General features: G+C 41.0%; 1 long non-coding RNA gene across 2 annotated transcripts; it reads right to left on the bottom strand.

Moving 5' to 3' along the window:
* Positions 1-326: 326 nt before the first annotated feature.
* On the bottom strand, positions 327-5,436 carry LOC121986045. Of its 2 annotated transcripts, none has more exons than XR_006113332.1 (5): positions 4,814-5,436; positions 4,630-4,730; positions 4,452-4,545; positions 3,839-4,229; positions 327-556 (listed from the first exon to the last, which is right to left on the bottom strand). It is a non-coding gene; the product is annotated as an uncharacterized LOC121986045 (long non-coding RNA). The 2 variants fall into 2 exon arrangements; XR_006113342.1 differs by lacking the exon at positions 327-556 and adding an exon at positions 3,522-3,669.
* Positions 5,437-8,583: the final 3,147 nt, after the last annotated feature.

Raw genomic sequence — 8,583 nt, 5'->3', positions numbered from 1 at the left:
ATCTTTGGTCACACAAATAATAACAATGACTCCGATGGGGAGGATACTATTAAATACGTCTAAGTGTATACTATTACTTGATACTAAATTCATTAATTAGGATTGTGCCCCTTAAGATGGAGAAGATCACACATACCTAAATAATTTCCTATAATCATCCATAGAGGTAGTTTGATCTAGTGATCTACAAACAAACTCATCCGATATGGAGGAAGACACTTAAAGCCAACGCGCAAGTTTAAATGCATTACTTACAAACCAGTAATGGAGACCGTGAGATTTATTAAAATAATATCTCTCCTACTTAGTTATTTAAATTGAGAAATTTTAATCATGCCCACACATCACAGCACATAAAATAGCATATAAAGACAATAAATATGAAAATAAAATTTTCAACTATTATGGCCTCATCCAACGCTGTCCTCCAATATGCCGCCAATGGATCGCTGTCCTCCAATGTACCGCCGATGGATCAAGCGTCGCATCTATCTCGCTTCCTTCTCCATCGCACCTCTGGTCCTCAAAATAGCACCACGCATAGCAAGGATACAGGCTACAAAAAAAAATAAAATTTTACATTTATCGATCCTATATTCCACAAAGGAATTTACATGTAATCTAGATTGAAAAGAATGTAAAACAACAATAATAATAATACGGTAACCGGTCGTATTTAATTATTACAATCATGCACACACAACAACCTCGACATGCCCGAGGGTTCAAATCATACACAAGCACACAAAAAGTCATAATAGTTGGATCTATGATGCCTGCAACCACAGAGTTAATCTATCTAGCACATCCTACTATTATTCGACCTAAACTTATGTATGAGCAGTCCATAATTTAATCAAAAATCAATCACACAGAACCAGAAACCATGCTCTGATACCACTTGAAGGGCGCTGGAATTCTGTTCTATTTCAATTTTCCTGTACAAAAAAAATTGTACAAGTACAGAACTTTTTCTAGCAACCCGTATGTTCGATCAGACATGTGTTTGATCAATCAAGCAAGTTCTTGATGGATCAAAGCACACCTTGATCGAAGTACAAGATTGCTGGCCTCTTGTGTTGGTATTCAAGATCGATACAAAGAAAACAAAACCAATTACGCAACGGAATTAAAGAACTAGTTGTACCTTTCTTCGTAGCTAAAGACCTCTTGATCTTCTGCCGTATTCCTCTCCTCTTCTTGGACGTCGTGTGGGTGACGATCTACCAAGACAAAACCACCCTCCTTCTCTTCTTGGTTTCCAAACCGCCAGCTACAAAAGGAGGCTCTAGGATGGGGCACCTTCTAATCTTCTTCCTTCTCTTCTTCTTCCTCTTCTTCAACTTCTTACTCTTCTCCAAGCCACTGGCCACTAAGTGATTTAGCAAGGAGGGGCGTCGGCCCTAGCAAGGAGGGGCACCGGCCCTCAAGGATGAGGGGAGGGGCACCGACCCTAGCTTGGGAAGAATGGCGCCGACCCTAGGTGGAAGTGAAGGTGGCGCCAACCACCAAGGAGGAAGAGGGGAGGTGAGGGGCGCCGGCCACAAGGAGAAGGATGTGTGCCGCCGGCCCTAGGAGGAGAGAAGAGAATTGTGGAATTAGAAAGTTAGGTTTTAGGGGCCACCACATACTCCTTTTTATAGGCTTGCCGTCGGTTACAAAGAAAAAAAAAATAACAGAAATCTGTTAAGAAAAAATCTCCCTTTTCTTTAACAATTCTGTTAAGAAAAAGTCTCTCTTTCAATAACCAAAATAAATCAAACCAAGTTAAGTTAAACCAAACCAGGTTAAACCAAACCAAGTTAAACCAAACCGGATGGGTGGATACGAGGCTTTATATAGATGCTACAACAGGGACCTAGAGGACGAATTGGTTTATACCTCCTGATGGGCTTGGGCTTCCTGTGTTCGGCCCGAACACACAACCCAGGTCCATCAATAATAACCCATACTACTAAAAGGTTATTATTGAACTACTGCACTAATCTCATATTACAATATAGGCTCCTTCTTATTATGAGTGTGTTAATCTCCCCGTGTTTAAGATATCATATGTCCATTAATTAAATGAGTTACTGACAACTCAATTAATTAACATCTGAGTCCAAGAGTAGTACCACTCAACTTTATTATTATGTCGGACTAAGTCCACCTGCAGAGTTTACATGATAATCCTTATGAGCTCCTCAAGGAGACATCATTAACCTAAATAATTAGGACACAATTTCATTTTATAATCAACAACACACCATATAAACAGTATTATTTTCCAACTCATCTGGCCTATTGATTTAACGAATAAATCTCACCCATTGATAAATTAAAGAAATAAATACTAAGTATACGTGCTTGTTATTATATAGGGATTAAGAGAACATACATCGATAATAACAAAGATTATGTTCTTTTACGTAGTCAGTACAAATCGAACAACCTCAAACGGTCCTGCTCAATGCACACATAGTGTACTAGTGTAATTTTATAGTCAAGACAAACTAACATCAAATTACACTACAACCGTTCCAATGGTTTGTCTCTATCCATCTTGGTTGTGAGCTACTATTTATAATTTATAAGGAACTGATAACATGATCTTCTATGTGGCACCACACACCATGTTATCTACAATATAAATTAAATGGATAACTGCATCGATATATAAAATGCAGATATTTGACCAAAGTGATTCTCATTTCAAAATATTTCAAAGCAGATGTCCATACAAAAGCTAGGCTTATAGTATATATTCCAACAATACCATCAAGGATATCCATGATCTGTCCATGAGTTAGGATCCCTCATGGATCAGTGTTAGGCGAATCGACTGATCATCACCTTATAATCTGTCATGCTACCGGAAGAAGTAGTAAAGTACTTTCTCTCAAAACACCTCAACGAAATCCCCAAATAATGTCTTGATCTCAAAAAAAAAAAAAATCATCATCTGCTTCTTCCTTCACGTGATGCCTTGTCATATAAAGATAAGCAGCTAACTTTAACTTTTCTTACGCCAGTACAAAATATATATCCAAATGTAGTCACCAATTTATACGCCTATGAAATGGTTGTATCTCCTAAGTGTTAAGCAAGTAGCTTTACACCTTTCCATATTAGTGGGGGTATCCTATCCGAATGTACCTTCTAAGTCATCCTACCAAGTTCAGATGATCCAGGGTCAAAGTCCACATGGAATAGGATACGTCAATCCTCTACAGACTGACCAAGCCGACAATGGTATACGACTAATTCAGTCTTCTTTACATTGGTACAATTCATCTCTAACCAAGCACGAGTAACCTAAAAATTCAAAATCTCTATAAAAATAGAGTAAGTCGGTCTTCTACTGACCGAAATAATAAGAGTAACCCAATACTCTACTAATTACACCAACAAGAATAGATCAGTCCTCTACTGCTCAAGTCAACAAAGGTAAATTGGTTCTCTACTGATCGGACCAACAAAATAGATCGGTCATCAACAACTGATCCAATAAGAGTACATCAATCATCGATAAAAGCAACTAAAGTAAATCAGTCCACAACTACTCAAGTTAATAAGGGTAAATCAGTCCTTTACAGAAAGAACCAAAGAGAACATAAATTAATCATCTACAAACTGAGTCAACATGATTATTACTGGTAGTATGGCGAATCCCCTAAGACTGTTATCCTTAATTTCCAGTATGGTCGCCCGTGATCAGTGGTTGACCCATCACATGCAATATATGCTACATCCAATTAGATAGGTACTAAAAGAGTACTAACACATGTCATAACTAACTATCATAGACAACTATATAAGTACTAAAAGAAGTGCATAATAACAATAACAAACATACCTCCTATAGCTTGGAGATGTCCTGCTGCTGCCTGGTCCCAAAATCCGAAAAGTCACATCGAGAAAATCAAAATACGAAATCTAAAACACAAGAAAATAGGCATCGTAAACCTGTAGCTCTTATACCAATAAATTGTCACGCCCAAAAGGAGTCCCTGCCAGAGGAAAATCCGGCAGCATCTCCCCTGTACCAGTGACAATCTCACTATGAGTATCTGAAAGATGTAAAACAAGTTTGAGAATTTGATTCTTAGATCAAATACAGGAACTATCGAAGGTATAGCTCATGCACTAAGAACAAAGTACTAAGAGATAAAGCAAGAAGTACCCGCCTATATATGTCGATCGTGTCAAACGATCTCACATCGAGACGCTCATCTCGGATCAAAGTCCTGCAAATCACATGCTATACAGTTTAGCTAATTACATGTGCAACAACTAGCTAAACCCAAAATCCAATCCTAATTCGATCAGGTAACCATGTTTAATTCCACCTAATAATCTAAATTCATTTAGATGATAGGTCCCTCCTTAATCCACCGATAAACTCTTTAATTCCCATCAATCATCACTAATCAAATCCCATGCAGAACTAAAATCAAATCTCAACATACCTTACTCTAAATTTGGCAACAAGATGTCACTGAAAGTGGCTCACAATCAATAGCAACGATCCACTACTGTTCGCTAACTCCTTCCCTTGCGAATCTAACAATCCAAACAATGAATCCTATTAATTAACCTTGTGATCCAAGTCAAGCTTGACTTCAACAACCTATAACTAACACTTACCCAATCTCAAGTGAGTTGCAGGTAGCTCGTGATTGAAGAGGCTCACAGCTGTAACAAGATGGCCGACACTGTGGATCACCGGTGAACAGTGCTAGCCGGAGCTACAAAACCAACCAAACATCAAATCTCTATATTCCAATACAAAATGAAAATTTAATTGCTACACATCTGATACAACCCATACCTCAATCTAATTCTGTGTATGAAATATGTCCCACCCAAAGGATCGATAACCAAATCTGTACCAACGATGAAGAGGAACCAGAATCTAGTGATCGGGGCTGCGATGTGCAGAGATCCAGTGGCAGCAGGTTGAGTCTAGGACTCAGATCACATATCAAACCTTACAAGAACGACGACTCAACCCTCAGGACAACAATGACATAGATCTATGCCGGCGATGAAAGGGAAGAAGCGACGACAAGGCCAAGCTGCTTCAGCCTCGATCGATCGGAAGAAACGGTGACCAATCAAAATAAAGAAGCAGGAATCAGAGAAATCGCAAGAAAGGCAAAAGACTCAAGAACCCTACTATCACCGGCTCACACGCTCGATTTCCAATGAGTTCCTGGTGTCCGTGGCTAGGGCTGGACAGACGACAACTGGATCGGAGCTAAGGGGGTCGGCGTCGGCAATCATGTGTCGCGATGAGGGCGAATCGGGAGAGGAACGGTGAAAAGAAGAATCTACGATCTGGCGGTAGGCTGCGACGTCCGGCATCAGGCTGTGGTGGCTGACGACAACACGAGGAGGAGGATCGGGAGAAGGCGGCGCGTGAGGGAGATGAGAGGGGTCGGGAATGAAGGAGAAGAATGAGGTTAGGGCACGATAATAATAATAGGTTTTATATACTTAGTTTGCTTAATCAAATCCTAAGTACACTCCTCAATCAATTCTCACTTTTGAGTATTCCAAACAGGCTCTTCCCAAATCTATAATTGATCCTCTTAAAATACGTCAAACGAACTCCAAAAAATTTCCAGAAAATTCCTGCAAAATCCAATAAGATTATTCCTCTAATAACCTTATTATTTACTTTTTATTTGGGCATCGTATTTTACAATGATTACCCGACTGAAGAGGGAAATGGCGAGGTGATGGTAGAAAGAATTACTTGACACATTGATAAACACTGCAGCTGCATATCAAATAGAATTGGTGGACACAACGGCTAAGGCCATGACCATCCAAGCTAATTTGGAGGCCAGCCAGAAGGAGCTCAAGCTCTTGAATGTAGAATTGGGAGCCACTCAAGAAGAGGCCGAGTTGGCCAAGGCCTTGACGGAAGCCTGTGAATGCGAGTTGGAGGTCGTCCTTATCCTAGTTAAGGATGCTCGAGCCCGGAAGGACTAGTTGAAGGGTAAGGTGTCCTAGCTTGAGGAGCATCAGGAGGGAGAGTATGATCGCTAGGATATCGGGCAGAAAGAATTTCTACTATCAGAGGAGTTCTATGATATAGTGAACACCCGCCTTGTCCGAATGGTGCAACATGGAATTGATGTCACCCTTAAGCAACTGGTGGAGAATGGAAAGCTTCCTGCCGAGTCTCCCCTCCCAGTCATCGACATGTTAAAATTCAACATGAGCATCCCTGATGAAGATGCCATGGATTTTTTAGATGTACTGATTTATGATTTATCCTTTGTAATAGTACTTTCTCTTGAACGTAATGAAAGTTTGGGAAATGTGTTGCTTTCCATTGCTATCATACGAATGAAGTCATGGTGTCTACCTGACTTTTGTGTGAAGCAGGAGTCCGTTATCATAGCTTGAGGATCTCAACCCCGACCATGTCCAAACTAAGGGAGTTTGAGTCCTAATAATGACAACGCGATATGATATTTGCTCGACCCTTGTGCGAAGGGGAGTCCGCTACTGCACCTTGGAAGATCCTGATCCCGACTATGTCCTAGTCGGGAGACTTTGGGCTCTGAAAAGAGCAAGGCAATACAATACTTGTTCGACCCTTGTGCGAAGGAGAGTCTGCTACTGTAGCCTAGAAAATCTTGACCCCAACTATGTCTGAATCAGGAAAGTTTAGGCTCTGAAAAGGAGAAGGCGATATGATATTCGCTCATCCCTTATTTGAAGGGGAGTTCATTATCGCAACCTGGAAGATCTTGACCCTAAATATGTCCAAGTCAGTGGAGTTTGAGTTTTAAAAGACAAAGCGATACGGTACTTGCTCGACCCTTGAAGGGGAGTCTGCTATCGTAGCCTGAGCATCTTCACCATGACTATGTTCGAATCGGGAGAGTTTCATCCTTGAAAGGGATAAGGTGATACGGTACTTGCTCAACTCTTGTGCGAAAAGGAGTCCACTACCATAGCCTGAGGATCTCAACTCCGACTATGTCCGAGTTGAGGAAGTTTGAGCCATGAAAAAAATAAATCTATACGGTATTCGCTCGACCCTTGTGCGAAGGGAGTCAACTACCGCGGCCTAGAGGATCTCGACCCCGACTATATCCAAGTCAGGGAATTTAGGCCCTAAAAAGAATAAGGCAATACAGTATTCACTCGACCCTTGTGCGAAGGAGAGTCCACTACCACAGCCTGAGGATTCCGACCCTGACTATGTCCAAATCATGAGAGTTTAGGCCCTAAAAAAGACAAGATGAAATGATACTCACTCGACCCTTGTGAAAAGGAGAGTCAGCTACCGCAACCTGAGGATCTCAACTTCGATTATGTTTGAGTCAGAAGAGTTTGAACCATGAAAAGATAAGGCAATACGGTACTCGTTCGACTCTTGTGCGAAGGGAAGTTGCTATCGCAACCAATAGGATCTTAACTCTGACTATGTTTGAGTTGGAGGAGTTTAAACCTGAAAAGATAAGGCGATATGGTACTCGTTCTACTCTTGTGCGAAGGGAAGTTGCTACCACAACCAATAGGATCTTAATCCCGACTATGTTTGTGTTGGAGGAGTCTGGGCTCTAAAAAGGACAAGGTGATACGGTACTTAGTCAACCTTTGTACGAAGAGGAGTCTGCTACCGCAACCTATAGGATCTCGATACCGACTATGTTCAAGTCGAAGAAGCTTGGACCTGAAGGCGCTGGAATTCCGTTTTATTTAAATTTCCCTGTACAAAAATTGTACAAGAACATAACTTTTCCTAGCAACCCGCATGTTCGATCAAACATGTGTTTGATCAATCAAGCAAGTTCTTGAATGATCAAAGCACACCTTGATCGAAGTACAAGATCACTGGCCTCTTGTACTGGTATTCAAGATTGATACAAAGAAAAATAAACTAATTACACAGCGGAATTAAAGAACTAGTTGTACCTTTCCTTTGTAGCTAAAGACCTCCTGATCTTCTGCTATATTCCTCTCCTCTTCTTGGACGTCGTGTGAATGATAATCTACCAAGACAAAACCACCCTCCTTCTCTTCTTGGTTTCCAAACCACCGGCTACAAAATGAGGCTCTAGGATGGGACATCTTCTAATCTTCTTCCTTCTCTTCTTCTTCCTCTTCTTCAAGTTCTTCCTCTTCTTCAAGCCGCCACCCACAAGGATGAGAGGGAGCGCCACCCACAAGGAAGGAGGAGGAAAGGGGGCGCCGACCCTAAGCAAGGAGGAGAAAGGGGGGCGCTGGCCACAAGGAGGGAGGAGGAAAGAATTGTGTCGTCGGCCCTAAGCAATGAGGAAGGGGCGTTGGCCACAAGGGGGAGAAGGGGCTTAAGGAAAATTAGGAAATTAGGTTTTAGGGGGCACCACCTACTTCTTTTTATAACCTTTACCGTCGGTTACAATAAAAGAAAAATAACAGAATTCTGTTTAGAAAAAATCTCCCTTTCTATAACCAAACCAAGTTAAGTTAAACCAAACCAAGTTAAACTAAGTTAAGTATAAACCAAACCAATTTAAATCAAGTTAAGTTAAACCAAACCAAGTTAAATTAAACCAAGTTATGGATGGGTGGATGCGAGGCTTTACATAGAGG

This window comes from Zingiber officinale, chromosome 1B (genome assembly GCF_018446385.1).
Source record: "Zingiber officinale cultivar Zhangliang chromosome 1B, Zo_v1.1, whole genome shotgun sequence".
NCBI lineage: Eukaryota > Viridiplantae > Streptophyta > Magnoliopsida > Zingiberales > Zingiberaceae > Zingiber > Zingiber officinale.
The sequence above is the reverse complement of the archived record's forward strand: the minus strand, read 5'-3'. Positions and strand labels throughout refer to the sequence as shown.